This window comes from Ochotona princeps, unplaced genomic scaffold (genome assembly GCF_030435755.1).
Source record: "Ochotona princeps isolate mOchPri1 unplaced genomic scaffold, mOchPri1.hap1 HAP1_SCAFFOLD_202, whole genome shotgun sequence".
Taxonomy (NCBI): Eukaryota; Metazoa; Chordata; class Mammalia; order Lagomorpha; family Ochotonidae; genus Ochotona; species Ochotona princeps.
In genome coordinates this window covers 113295-127951 of record NW_026700838.1, presented here as the reverse complement: position 1 = coordinate 127951, position 14657 = coordinate 113295, and the positions used below count along the sequence as shown (strand labels likewise).

The window sequence follows — 14657 nt, the reverse complement described above, 5'->3', positions numbered from 1 at the left end:
TGGGTTGAAGTGATATATCTTCATCATTTTTTTAAAAGATTAAATTTTTTATTTGAAAAGCAGAGACAAAGAAAGAGAGAGAGAGTATGTTTTAGCTGCTGCTCCACTCCCCAAAAGATCACAACAGCTAAAGATGAGCTGATCCAAAGCCAGCAATGAAGAACTTGGAGTGGGTGCAGGGAAGGGACCCAAGGACTTGAGCCATCCTCTAATGCTTTCCAAGCTATTAGTAGAAAGCTGGATTGGAAGGGAGCTGTCAGGTTTTCGAACCAGCAACCATATTGGCTTAGCCTAATGTGCACAGTGTCCCTTCGGGTTGCAAAATGCATTTAAACAGCTAGTTATATTAAGCATTTTCCCCTTACATTTGTTCTCCATTGCATTTGTTCTATTGAGAATTGTCTATTCAGTTTCTCGTTCCATTTCTTTATTAAATGTTTGTCTTGTTGTAGATGTGAATACTTTGTTGAGTAAGGAGCATGCAAGAATCTTCTCCTATTGTGTCATGTGTCTCTCCACTCTTTTGATATTTCCATGGCTATACAGACATTTCTGAATTATATTAACTATTCTACTTTTGCTTTGGTTGCCTGAACTTTGAAGTCTTACTTGAAAAATAATCACCCTCATTGCTGTTTTCAAGTATCTCCCCTACATTTTCTTGTAGCAATTTCATAGTGTCAGGACATGAATTTAGGTGTTGGACCAACCTTGAGATAATTTTATGAGGCAGGAATCTAATTTTATTTTATATATTTACATATATTTTTGCCAGTAGCATTTATTGAAGATTTGTCTTTCTCAAAGCATGCTGTTGGTACTTTTCTCAAAAATCATTTGGATGTATGTGCTAAGTTAACAAAACAGTCTGCAACATTTATTTTTTATTATCTTTTCAATATCTTTATTGTAATTGATACTTACAAAATTTGGTTTTAGGACACAGTTTAATAAGCACTTGCATTTCCCATCCCTCTTGCCAAGTTCCCTCCCCTCCCTACTGACACAGCCATTCCCTGAGAAGACGAGCAAAATATCCCCTACCTATGTTAGCATTGAGCAACACCAGGGCACAATCTCTTATAAACAGGTATATGCCTACCTTCATTCCATAGTAGAGATGCATTTGGCCGATTTTCCCTGAGTCCTGGTGGTCTGGCCTCTGTTGTATCCTTCCATTGTAGGGTTACACATGTGTGTTTGTCCTCCTCTGTGTTGTTGTATTTTTAGTGCCTTTTATTTTAGAGCAAACATATGATATCTGACCTTTTCCAGTTAGCTCTTTACCCTTGGAAAAATGATCCCCATTTTCGCCCATTTGCCTGTAAATTGTTGTATTTCATTCTTTGTAATAGCTTAGTAGAATTCCATAGCCTAGATGAACCACAGTTTGTTTATCCAGTCTTCTGCTAACGGGCATCTAGATTACTTCCACATTTTTACAATTATTGACTGTGTTGCAATAAGCATGTCCTGTGGATTTCCGCAATTGTTGATATGCCTTATTGCTGATTTTCACAGTCATAGGCTTAAAGCTGTAAGTGGCTGAACTGTTACAAATCTTGGTAAGTATTGATTGATGGAGAAATGGTGCCTCTTACTGGCCACCACAGAGAACCACGATAATAAAAATATCAAAAAAGGATCCATTCTGGGTCATAGAATTTAGCATTCTTTGGGCTCCAATGTTTTTACATTGCACATTGATAATGGCATGTTAACTATGGTGTTACCACACATCCGAAGCACTGTTCCCCATTAAGCAACTCAATCCAGTGCCAAGTCACAAATCAGACTTCTGGATGAGAACACGTTTTTTTTTAAAGATTTATTTATTTTTATTACAAAGGCAGATATATAGAGAGGAGGAGAGACAGAGAAGATCTTCTGTCCAATGATTCACTCCCCAAGTGACTGCAAAGGCCAAAGCTAAACCAATCTGAAGCCATGAACTTCCCCCAGGTCTCCTATGAGGCTGCAGGATCCCAAGGCTTTGGTCTATCCTCGATTGCTTTCCATGGCCACAAGCAGGGAGCTGGATGTAAAGCGGAGCTACTGGGTTTTGAACCGGCGCCCATATGGGATCCTGGCATGTTCAAGGCAAGGACTTGAAGAATAGGCATTTTAGAAGTAATAAAAATTTCTTACTTCCTACTAAAACCGAAGTGTGATAAGAGATATGACTTTTTCTGTCATTGCATTTGAAAATCAGATGACATATTAATAAAGTTAAAATATGTGTCAAAACTAATGCTTTATTTATTATGACTGCTTAATAATTCCCCGTTATTTCTATAATTGGAATTGGTCAGAATTTTAGTCAATGAAGAACCGAATTTCATGTCTGCTATCTGGATGAGGACCAGTTCTGATGCACTAGGTCTCTCTCCTGCTAACAAGATCACTACTAGGTTTCAAAGGAACCAGAGCTGAGTGTCCTGGGAAATGTAGTCTCCCGATGACGTCATCAGCAAGCGTCTGGGAAGGGTCCTTCCAGCTCCTTTAGTGCTTTCCCGCACCTCGTCCGCCATTTCCTCTCTGAATTCCAGGCTCTGTGTCTCTGCCGGAGATGGTCCACCGGCTGTGCAGTTGGTTTCATGTCCTGGCAAGCTGGGATGAGAGACAGAGAGAAGTCCTGTGGGCTTTGGAGGGCCCCGGAGTGGGGTGCTGTTCCCCACGTGGTGAATGCAGACCCAGCGGTGGATCTCAGCTGGCGCCACCCCGTGAAGACGGAACCTGCACACCGGACCGCGTCCAGAACAATGGTGGTGCATCCTCTGGCCCTGGAAGGGATGAAGAAGACAGCGCGATGTCAGTGATCACATTGCCAAAAGACTGTGAGGCGCCAGAGACTGGTGTGTGCTCCTGGAATAGGAGAAGTGGAAGGAGCTGGCTGAACGAGCTGGCCGTGTGTGGTGGCTGTGCAGTGACAGGCTCCCGAGGTAGGTGAACTGCGAGGTGTGTGAGACCACATGCAGGTTCTGGCGCTGAGATGCCCAACTGCAGATGAGCGTATCGACAGCACTGCCCGATTCCCTGAGAACTCTGCGAGGTGCAGTGCAGGTGGATGCTGTGTGGGTTTAGTAAGTGATGTCCTGTTTCCCGCATGGGGCTGCTGGCTTCCTACTCCTGCCTTGAGTGTACAGTTCACAGGAGATGTGGGGGACAGTGACTTCCAGGAGGGAGATTGTGGCCCTGGGTGATGGTGTCCTGATGTGTGATGGGAAGCAGCTGTTATGCATTCCTGGTTGTACCTTGCTATGCTCTGTGCTCCTCTGTCTTTGGCCACTTTCGAAGTGTTCTCTTCATGTTTAGATTACAGTAACTTGGTCATGATTTGTCCTGAACAGTTTTCTTTGTATCTCTTTGATTTGAGTTTCCAAGCAAGTTGAAAGTGTAAATTGAGGCCTTTCACAAAATGTAGGGAGAGTTTCGGGCCTAGCGGCTAAAGTCCTCGCCTTGAAAGCCCCGGGATCCCATATGGGCGCCTGTTCTAATCCCGGCAGCTCCACTTCCCATCCAGCTCCCTGCTTGTGGCCTGGGAAAGCAGTCAAGGATGGCCCAATGCCTTGGGACCCTGCACCCGCGTGGGAGACCCGGAAGAGGTTCCAGGTTCCCGGCATCGGATCGGCGCGCACCGGCCCGTTGCGGCTCACTTGGGGAGTGAATCATTGGACGGAAGATCTTCCTCTCTGTCTCTCCCCCTCTCTGTATATCTGACTTTGTAATAAACTGAATAAATCTTTTAAAAAAAAAGTGTAGGGAGAGTTTCACAATTGTTTCTAAGCCCATATTTTCTGCTCCCTTTTCCTCCAGATTCGCAGTTCCAGGTGTACTGGCTTGCATTCTAAATTGTCACAGAAGGTTCTAAGTCTCTTTCCATTTCTCATTTCCCCAGCACAGACTTGACAATGCCTATGATCACTTAGGATGATATTACTTCCTTTTGCTATTTTGTATCTGTTCTTAAGCATCTCCGTGGATTTCCTTTAGCAGCAGGGACTGTGGTGCAGTGTGTTAGGCTTCTGCCTACAATGTTGATATCCCATGTAAGTATAAGTTCAAGTCTTGCTTGTTCTACTTCTGATTTCTCTCTCTACTAATGAAAAATGGAAATTGTGGCAGATGGCCTAAGTGCTTAGGTTCTCCTCTATGGGAGAACGTGTTGGAGTCTCCTGGCTTTCGCCTGTCCCCCCACTCTCAGCTGTCAGGACCCATTCAGGGGGTGAACAGTGGAGCAGGAAATCTCTGTCCTTATTTTCTCATGACGATTTCTTTCCAGTATCGGAAAAGCAGTTTCAGACGGAGAGGGAGAGGCAGAGAGTCTGTTGTGCACTAGCTCGCTCCTTAAATAGCTCCCCAAACCAGGGCAAATGTAAGGCAAAGCCAGGAGACAGGAGTGGATGCAGGGGCCCGAGGACTTGGGACATCTTATGTAGCTTTGTCAGGCACAACATCAGGGAGCTGGATAGGAAATGGAGCAGCCTAGAGTAAAAACTGATGGCTCTATAAGGTTCTTACACCTTTGGAAGGAGCAGAAGATGTCCCAGGTGCTTGCAGCATGGCCACCCATGTGGGAGACATGCGTGGAGCTCCATGTTCCTGGGCTGGACCTGGCTTGGCCCTGGCTGTTGAAGAGGAGTGGATCAGCTAACAGCAGATCTGTCTGTCCTGCTCTATAACTCTGCCTTTCAAAAACTGAGAAATCCTTTAAAAGCGAAATAGGAAGCCAGGATTCAAGTTGGCCTGTTGTTGTCGTATGTGACAGCTTGACCTGTTGCACAACAACACTAGCCCAAGTGCCTCTCTCAATACATGCATAAGTTAACTTACACCATGATGCCTTCAGCACCCTCTGTGTGTTTGAGACAGGTTTTCGTCTTTATTTTATATAATTGTGGCATCCTTTAGCCCTTACTATTTTCCCTATAAAGAGTTACTCATTTTTACTATCAACATTGGGTTGACGTATGCAGCTGGAGAGATTTACTGGTGAAGAGTTCAGTCCTGAGTTGTGGCATTGCTGTCACTGCCTTTCTGCTTGCGGCTTGCCGTCTGCTCTGGGGCGCTGTAATGCGTTGTTCTGAGAGATAACCCCGTGCAGTGCAGTTTTGTTTTTTATATTTACTCCTTTGTAAGGTTGTTGTTGTGTTTACTTCTCTTTTTAATTTACTCACTTGAAAAACACATACACACATACACAGATATATTCCACCTGTTGTTTTACTGCAGGTGCCCACATGATCAAGGCCTGGCCAGGCTGAAGCCCAGCTTCTAGAGCTCCATCCAGGATCCCGGCTGATTGAGCTGCTGCCTGCCAAGGTGCACATCACCAGGAAGCTAGGATTGAGCCTAGATTGAAGTCCAGGCACTTCCAACATGTGGTGTTGGCAGCCCAGGTAATACCCCAACTCATGCTCTAAATACCTTCCCCTATGCTTTTGATCTAACTTTATTTTCTCCCCATTATCCAGTGCCCCTCTGTCACCTTTCCCTCAACCACACTAAATACTTTAAGTAATCATCGTTGCAATTTCTGATGAGCTTCAAAACACACCTCCCACGCACGAAAGGGCAGAGTGATCACCAGATCCATGTGTTTTCCAGCAGATGCTAAGCTCTGATTCTTGTTGTAACTGAATGCTATTGCACCGTGTATTGGTAACCTTTTCCTTCATCCATTCCCCTGCTAATGGAGACCCGGCTTGCTTCCCTCCCTTGGCTGCTGTGCGTGATGCCACAGTGAGTACAGTAGGACAGGGATCTTAGGTGCTGCTTTCCTCTTTCTCAGTTCTGCACAGAAGAGATGGCATTTCAGCTTTCAAAGCAAGCTTACGCTGCTATCAGTGGGTGTGCTTCTTTGTAGTTCCATCACCACCATATGAGGATTCCTTTCTCCCCACAGCTGTACTAGTGTTTATGTAATGTTCTTGATAATATATTTCCCAGGTAAAGTGAGATGACCAACTTTGTTTTTCACCATGCCCCTGATTGCAGTGATAAGTTTTACATGTTTGTTGGCACTAATATTTGAAAAATTTCTGGTTAGATTCTTTTCTCAGTTCTTAATTGAGTTCTTGTATTTGTAGTTTCTTCTTAATTCCTATGTATTCTATGAATTTCTTCACAGGTGAATGGTTTCCAAGTAGTGTAAGACTTCAAGAAAAATCTTGTGAGGCTCCAAGAAGGTGAAATGATTTTTATTGAACATCCAGTTGGGCAGCTACCTCTTGGAATGAACAGCAAGTGCCTTGAACAAAGTAAGAATGGGCTGTTTATAGCAAGTATCTATGGGAAAATCAATAGCTGCATGATATGAATACATAATGGGGGTTATTGTCTGACAGGGATCAGTTAAAAATTAACAGTGTGTATGATTCTGATCCAATTACTTCAATACAGATTTATGGTGCAAAATTCCAGGATTCCAATCCTAGTACCTCAATGTAGACAGTAAACACGATGCATCGAAGGTAACTGTCCTTCCTGGGAATTCTAAAACCTGAAGACTATTCCTATCTCGTGTTTGCTTCCTGGTATTTCAGAATCAGGGTTTTTCCCATGACTGGATGCAAGTGTTTCTTAGGAGATTGCAGAGTTCCAGGAATTTGGCAATTATTCTGTCATTTCCGCTTTGTGGTGAATTATGAGGCATGAGCATATTGACGCTATAGCGGCGTTACATCATTGATTCGTGTCATTGGGTCTATTTTTGCACACTAAATGGACATAATGCAAAAAGGCATTATGTTTGGCCTCATCCCGGTCTGTTTCCAGCTTTTTGTTTGTTTCCCGCTGGTTACAGGAAATATCTTCTAATTTTCAGATTCTTTCTTCTGCCTCCTTCATTCTATTTTGGAGACTCTCCACTGTGCTTTTAATTTGCTCTACTGTATTCTTTATTTCTGATATGTCAGCTTTCATTTTATTCATTTCCAGTGTGACATATTCCTTAAATTACTTGAATACCTGCTTTACGTGCTTCTCATTGTTGACCAGAAGGTTTATAACAAGTGTTTTGAATTCTGTATCCCCAAATTTCTCAATGTCTTCCTCAGTTAGCTCTGAGGTTGGCAAAAGGTTTTGCTCCTTTGCAGAGTAGTCTTTAGAACTATTCATTGCGCCTCTGTCTCTGCTTTTTCCTTTGGTCACTGTACTTCTGGTTGGTGCAGATTCTTCTCCTTGGGACCGATTTCTAAGCTCTGTCATCCACAGATCTATAGTTTGATTTTACTTACTCTGGCACACAGCTGTTTGTTTGCAGTCACTTGTCTACTCCTTCTGGAGAGTTCCATTCTGGGTTCTTATCTTAGATTTCCTCAAAGAACTCCATAGCCCCAAATCCTGGCTCACCAATCTCCACCTCCTTTGGTACCGTGCTGAGGCTGAACCATTGCCTGTACAACCTTTCTCCCATTTTTGGTTGGAGCAGGTCCCAGGATTAGGGAGACACCAGTGTCCTATAAGCCTAGGTTGTTATTGGTGATCTTGCCTGAATCTGTTGACCATTAGGTTTGAAGGCCACATGGACCTATTTTGACCCGTATAGTGCCAAAGTTGGTATTATTTTCCTGCATGACCAGTGCAATGCACTGAGCTCAGTGAGTTCTCACTGAGTTTAGTATATGTGCAGCTCACTGTTGTCCCCTGCAGTCTTAAACTCTTTGCTACACCATATGAAATGGCACCTGATATGCCACTACTAGAGTTCTTGATCTGCTGGCCATCAGGTCTGAGGGCTACCCAGACCTATCTGGGGTAGAGCCTGGAGGATTCCACCTTGTTCCTGTTCACTGAGTGGAATGAGTTCATTCCCAGCTCAGTGCATGCACAGTGCTATCCATGTCCCTTGCCTCCTTAAACAAAAGATGCCCTATACAGCTCTAGGTGACAGACTTGGCTGAAACCGACCCTACTCCTGCACTGCCCATATGGGATCTGCTGCTCTGTCTCTTCTCCTGGTCAAATCAAACAGACCAGCAGCACAGGCAGTTCTCTGTCTGGGTTCACCTCCCAAGTTCACGGTGAATGTCCTTTCCCACCTTGTTGCTGGTGTAGTTTCAGCTGCCGGTGGAGTTCAGATCGCCATTAGCTGAATGTCACTGGAGTATCAGTCACTGCAACACCACACCACTGTGTAGGCTGATTTCCTGTTTCTGTCAGTCTCCAGGTATCCCTCTGCTGTTGTTCTGTCCTCTTCTATTTTCTGGAATTTGCCCTCTCGGCTTCACAGTGGCTGATGTTTTTCTGTGTGTTTGAATGTGTCCTTACTCTATTCTTCCATTTTTATTCTTCCGCCAATTAATTTAAAATAGAAGCTTATGGGCCTAATGAGCTAAAAAGTAGTGATCAACCTATGAAATGCCGAATAAATAATATTGTGTAATATATAAACTTCAATAAATTTATGATTTTCCTGCAAAAAAAAGGCATTATGTTAGTATGATCAAAATAATAATTCCTACTCTCCAATAAATTAGGCATTGGTAAACACTAACATGAGACATATGTTCAGTAAACCAGGTAAATATCTTAACCCTGGAACCTTGTGTAACTTCCCCGAAAATGGATCTAATTTCTCATTCCAATTCAAACTATTGACCAGAAACATTTCCTTGGCACCACAAATGATATCTTGCGCTATCCCAAGGTAACAAAGATTGATTCTAAGGAACAGGGGTAACACAAAAGGGGATATAATCCCAGGCACTCTTTAATGAAAGTCTTTGATTGATAGGTTGTAGTTTATCTTCCAGAAGCAACATGGTCAATTCCAAATTGATGGGTCCTGAATACAATTGTTTGTTCTGAGTGATGCAATGCAGGCCCTGCAACTGCGGCAGTTGCAGTTATTGCAGTAATTTGCAATCCTATGAGTCTTCTAAATCTCTACTTCGTGAAGAATCATGTGAAGGCATACGGTATTTGAGATTTCTGCCTAAGGTCTGGACATTGTACTGCCAGCCAGATACATATATGGACTCTCAAAACATAGAAAGACTGGGTGGAAAAAAATTAATGCTAATGCTAGAATTTAAGCAAGGGTGGCAAGAACACCTAGTACAGGGAGCCAAACCTGATGATCTGTTCCTATAGAGGAACTGCCTGCTCTTTCCTGGTGGTAAATGGAAAGAAACCACTTTGGTTAGCAACCTGTCCTTGCCAAATCTCAAGTGGTTTTAGTGCCATTGCTAATTTCCACCGATGAATTTGTGCAGGCTGCTGAGGTCAATCAGGAGCTGGAGGAGACCAGCCTGCTGTATACAAGGTGATAGAATCTGGGGTGTTTACTCTCATTTGAAGGGAATGATTATGGGCCTCGGACTGCTGTTTTATTAGAGTACAGTGACGTGTGCACTTGTCACAGGGCTATCCTCAATGCATCCTCAATGTATCCAATGACATGACCTAGGCTTTACTGTACATATGTAAATATAAATATGTAAATATATATGTATATACGTCTTGAATGAGTCTGGTTAAGAATATGACAATAAAATCCAGTAGCTTTGATAGAAACAACTGAGGTTCTTTTCTGCTGTTTAAGAGCCATCAGGCATGATTGTGGAGATGCATGTAAATGGTGTTCCTCATATCCTCTGCAGCTGGGTATGCCATCAGACCCTGTCTGATAAGGGTCATGTAATTTCATCCTCTCCTCTTCAGCCTTAAGAGGTCCCCTAAGATCATAAGGATCTTGCAACCAAATAATTAAAGGTATACTAGAACTGTGACATTGATCCAGATTACTGGTCTGTTAACTGGTGAATAAGAAATATAAGTCCAGCAAACACAATTACTTGCCCGGGAGGAGGTTGTCATGGTAACAGCTAGCATCACCAAGAGAAGTGTTTCTGCATTGAAAGGTTGTCCTGTTTTCTTGTACTTATTTGGCACCAACTCTGTTAGTCCTTTTAGTGGACCCCAGGTAGGCAGCTTAGCTCTGGAAGTCCCAGGAGCAGATAAGGTCAAAGGTCGCCTACGAGCAATGGAGCATCTACGGGGGAGCCAGTGCTCTCCATTGTCTGTAATGATAGGAGCCAAACCTCACCCCCAAACCTGACAGTCCCCTTTTCCTATTCTTTACTTCCTGGTAGTTGTTCCATCTGTGAAGATGCAGTGTACCAATATTTGTCTATTTTGACACTTCCATCTTCATCTCAATGTAAAGATTTGTTTTAAAGATTTATTTATTTTAGTGCAAAGTCAGATATACAGAGAGGAGGAGAGACAGAGAGAAAGATCTTCCAGCCGATGACTCACTCCCCAGGTGACCATAATGGCCGGTGCTGTGCCGATCTGAAGCCAGGAGCAAGAAACCTCCTCCAGGTCTCCCATGTGGGTTCAGGGTCCCAAGGCTTTGGGCCGTCCTTGATTACTTTCGCAGGCCACAAGCAGGGAGCTGGATGGGAAGCAGGGCCACCGGGATTAGAACCGGTGACCGTATGGGATTCTGGCTTGTGCAAGGCGAGGACCTCAACCACTACATTGTCACACCTGGTGCAATTTAAATATTTTAATGGAAAAAAATGCTGTCGTTAGCTTGCCTTTATTTGCGACTACCACTCATGTGTTTTCACACTTATTTTATTTATTTTTTTTTATTACAAGGTCAGATACACAGATAGTAGGAGAGACAGAGAAGAAGATCCTCCACCGATGATTCACTCCCCAAATGAGTGCAAAGGCCGGTGCTGTGCTGATCTGGAGCCAGGAGCCAGGAACCTCCTCCAGGTCTCCCACCTGGGATCAGGGTCCCAAGGCTTTGGGCCATCCAGACTGCCCACCCAGGCAGGGAGCTGGATGGAAAGTGGAGCTGCCAGGATTAGAACCTACGTGCGCATGGGATCCTGGCGCATTCAAGGAAGGACTTTAACCACTAGGCCACGGCCTTTGTCTCTGTTGTCTGTCTTAGCTGATAAATATCAATACTAATATCTGTTGTATATATTGATAAGTGTAGAATATCATTCATACATGTGAAATAGCACATTGTAACACACAAAAGTAAATTTTCAGATTCTGCAAGGATTGAGAGGTAGATATCTTTTCAGAGACAGCACTACCGCAATATGTTTAAACCCAGAGATAATTCAGTGTTAGAGACAAATTCTAGATATTATATAATGGACCAGGACCAATGCAGACTTCTGTCTCAAGAAACAAACTTCTGAGCAGCATAATCCAGTTATTATGCTTCGAAACTCATTCATGGGATTTTCATTCATTTTAAAGGCCAGCTGAAAACATCACTTAGCCTGCAAAAGTATTGATTTCAGTATTGAATCTGTAGGAAGACAAACTTTTGTCCATACAGTATCAGGTCATGATGCCTAGTTTTATATATTTAAGTGTTCTTCTCCCACAGCTGTTTGACTTCGTGAAGATGCTGATGTACAGAAATAATCTGATGGCGGCCTTCGTCAATGAAGGTAGCTTGTTTTCATGAAATGTTAGTTCGGGGTTGCAGCCGTAATAATAATTTGAATTTCCACATCTTCCTGTGTCTGTCAGGAGGTGTCTGCTCAAGGAAATGGCCAGGGCAAAGGATGTGATGGATGTAGGGACTGCTGCAAGACCAGACTGTGACCATTACAGAGAGTGTGAACAGCTGCAACGAGCCTGTGACCAGGCAAGGTGTGATCACTGTGGAGCCACCCAGCCTGCGACCAGAGCATGATGGGACGACTGTGGAGCCACCCAGCCAATGTGAAGTCTTTGTACACAGGTCAGTGCCTGGTGCTTCAGATCTATTATTCCAGAATCATTCTTTAATCCCAGTGAGAAATAAAGTATTCCAAGCATTGGAATGTTCATTGAGCTGAAACCATTTATTTTAAGTCACTGCAATGTCTTTTAGTCTCACAGGCTCTCATGTGCATAATATGTTTTTGTCAGCTAAGTGTTACTATATTATATGGTCATAACTGAGACCTGAAATGGTGAATGTCTGACTGAGGGTCGCAGTTCCCAAGCCCCCAAGTTGCGATCTGAACTAACGCATCCTCATTGTTTAGTCCCAAGTGGTTTTGCACCATCACATGCCAGCTAATTAAAGTGAAGAAGCTCTGAATGTGGTTCAAGAGTTGGAACTCTAGTTCTTAGTGTCAAGTCTCCATTCTCTGAGACACCAAGGACATCATGTTAGAGGGCATTCCCAGATATAGTATTCTTTAGTAACAAAGACAGTCTCTGTAGGAAATAGTTAGGCTTACTGCTTGTACCAGAGAAAACACTCTTGTTCACCGCATGTGCAATAGACACAATTTCTTCCAGGTTTAAATATCTGAAGTTGTAAGACAGGGTATCTCAATTAGAATGTTGCTAGGGTTCCTTGTTTAGGAGAAATGTTGGGACCATTCATAAACCGACTGGGGTATGGCAGGACTTCATAGAGTGAGATACTGGGCTTCCTGCATGATGTGCTCCCAAGACGTGCTGCGGAGCTGCGTCAGGCTTTGCTGCAGAAGCTTCATTTCCTTATACTTGTCTCATACCCTTAGACTGATTTCTTTCTTACCTAAAAATGCCTATGCAACTTCATACATAAGTGTGCCAGAGTATGCCACTTTTCCTGTTTGATTAATTTGAGAGACAGATACATGAGAGTGAGCCCCGGTGTGCTCGCCCACACCCTAAGTGCTCACAGTAGCCAAGGCTAAGTGAAGAGTCACAGCTGGGCTATTTGTTGCTTCGGGGACCTGATCGGGTGGCCCCTCACTTTTTGCCTCTGCAGGTCTTCCTCAGCAGTGAGCTGGAAGCCGGGCAGAGCGTCAGCTCACACTGCTACTTGAATGGGATGCAGCTGCTCCAAGTGGCGTCTTAACCACTAGGTCCGGTGCTTGGCTCGGTGTTTATTACTATAATGATAGTAGATTTTCATTGAGATTGTGATTCATCTTGGTGATGTATCCTTCATTCATTAATGATTGGCTTATAAAAATAAGAAACTTTGCTGCCAGTGCCATGGCGTAGCAGGCTAAGCTTTCCTTTGCCGCTAGCATCCTATGTGGGCTCTGGTTCAGGTCCTGTTAGCTCCACTTCCATGAAAGTTTCCTCCCAGCGTGCCTGGGAAAGCAACAGAAGGTAGCTCAAGTGCCTGGGACCCTGCATTCATGTCGGACACTCACATGAAGCTCCTGGCTCCTGGCTTCAGAGTTACCTAGCAGCAGCCATGGGACTCTTTGGCAAGTGCACCAGCAGATAAACCATCTCCCTCTCACTCTGTCTCCTTCTGTCTTTATGCAACTCAATAATCTTTCAAATAAAAATAATCTTTAAAACCTGGTATATGAAAATGTATAATATATAAGAATAACTTGTTTAATATTTTTACAGTAGAAAAAAGGTGGAGTTTGTACATAACACAGTTAAATCAGATTATGTTCTGGCATTTTTTGTTAAAAGGTACTTTTGTGTGAAAAGGAGAGAGATCACTCCAGCTCACTTGCTCCTGCTCAAGGAGCACAGTGCCTTGGGGCCCAAAGCAGAAGGCGGTAATGCAGGCCAGGTTTTCCATGTCGGTGGGAGTGCTGTAGCTTCTGCAGCAATCACCCTCTGCGTCCCACGGTGTGCAGCAACCAGGAAACTGGGGTCAAGGGTAAGGCCAGTACTGGAATACAAGCGGTCAGCTATGCAGTGTGAGTGCACAAGGGTATGTCTGAATGCTAGGCTAAAATCTACTTTAGAAAATGCTTTTACTGGGAGATTTGGATAGTTTTCAGTAATTTATATAAGAATATTGTTTTCACCACCAAGTCATTTTAATTAAATGTGAATGAATTCACAGAGCATGGCCAGCTAGTGGGGTGCAGACAGTGAGCATATAGTCCTATAGGTGCTGTGGTTCCGACCCAGGAGTTCTTTAACACCCAGGGTGGCTCTGTTCCCATTACCCTGCTCTTTTAAGTGCAGCTTCTATCACAGGCCCCTTGTTTGCCCAGCACCCTGGCTTCCCCCAGCATAAACAAGTGCTTTTGGGGGGGCCGACTGGCCTTGGAGGGCATCCCTGATGGCAGAATACGGCAGAACCACTACTACCTGTTCTGCTGTCCAGCTAACTCCTTATGCTTCTAGTCTCTGAGCAAGTAGACATTATGTGGCCTTTAGAATGTTAGCAAGGGGATTCTTAGCTCTAAAACTTGCGTGAACTCAGCTTGAAATCTATAGTCACAGGCATGTTCTGACAGCATTTCTGCTGTGAGATAAGGTAGAATGATAAGATCAGGCCTGGCATGTGGGCTGATTGCCTCCGTGTCTTGCATGCATGTGAGTGCCATGTGACCACTAGTTCATGTTCCAACTGTCCCATTTTGCTTTCCAGCTCTCTGCTTGTGGCCTGGCGAAGCAGTACAGGACAGACCAAAGGTTGGGATGCTGTGCCCATGTTGGAGACCCAAAAGAAGCTCCTGGCACCCCAGTTTGGATTGTCTCAGCTCTGGCTACTGAAGCAACTTTGGGAGTGAACCAGCATGTGGAAGATATTTCTCTCTGTGTCTCCTTCTCTCCACATATTGGCCTTTCCAATAAAAATAAATACATCATAAAAAAGGAAAAGACATGATGATGTATGAATTGATCTGTCTTTCGGTTTGTTTTGAATGGGCTGGAAGAGTTGCCTGTTTACTGTCTGTATGGCAAAGTGAGTGCAGCTGTGA

General features: G+C 43.8%; 1 long non-coding RNA gene across 1 annotated transcript; it reads left to right on the top strand.

Annotated features, from left to right (window-relative positions):
* Positions 1-2850: 2850 nt before the first annotated feature.
* Positions 2851-11609, top strand: LOC131479356 (uncharacterized). Its single transcript, XR_009244830.1, has 3 exons — positions 2851-3083; positions 6131-6260; positions 11515-11609. It is a non-coding gene; the product is annotated as an uncharacterized LOC131479356 (long non-coding RNA).
* The last annotated feature ends 3048 nt before the right edge of the window (positions 11610-14657 follow it).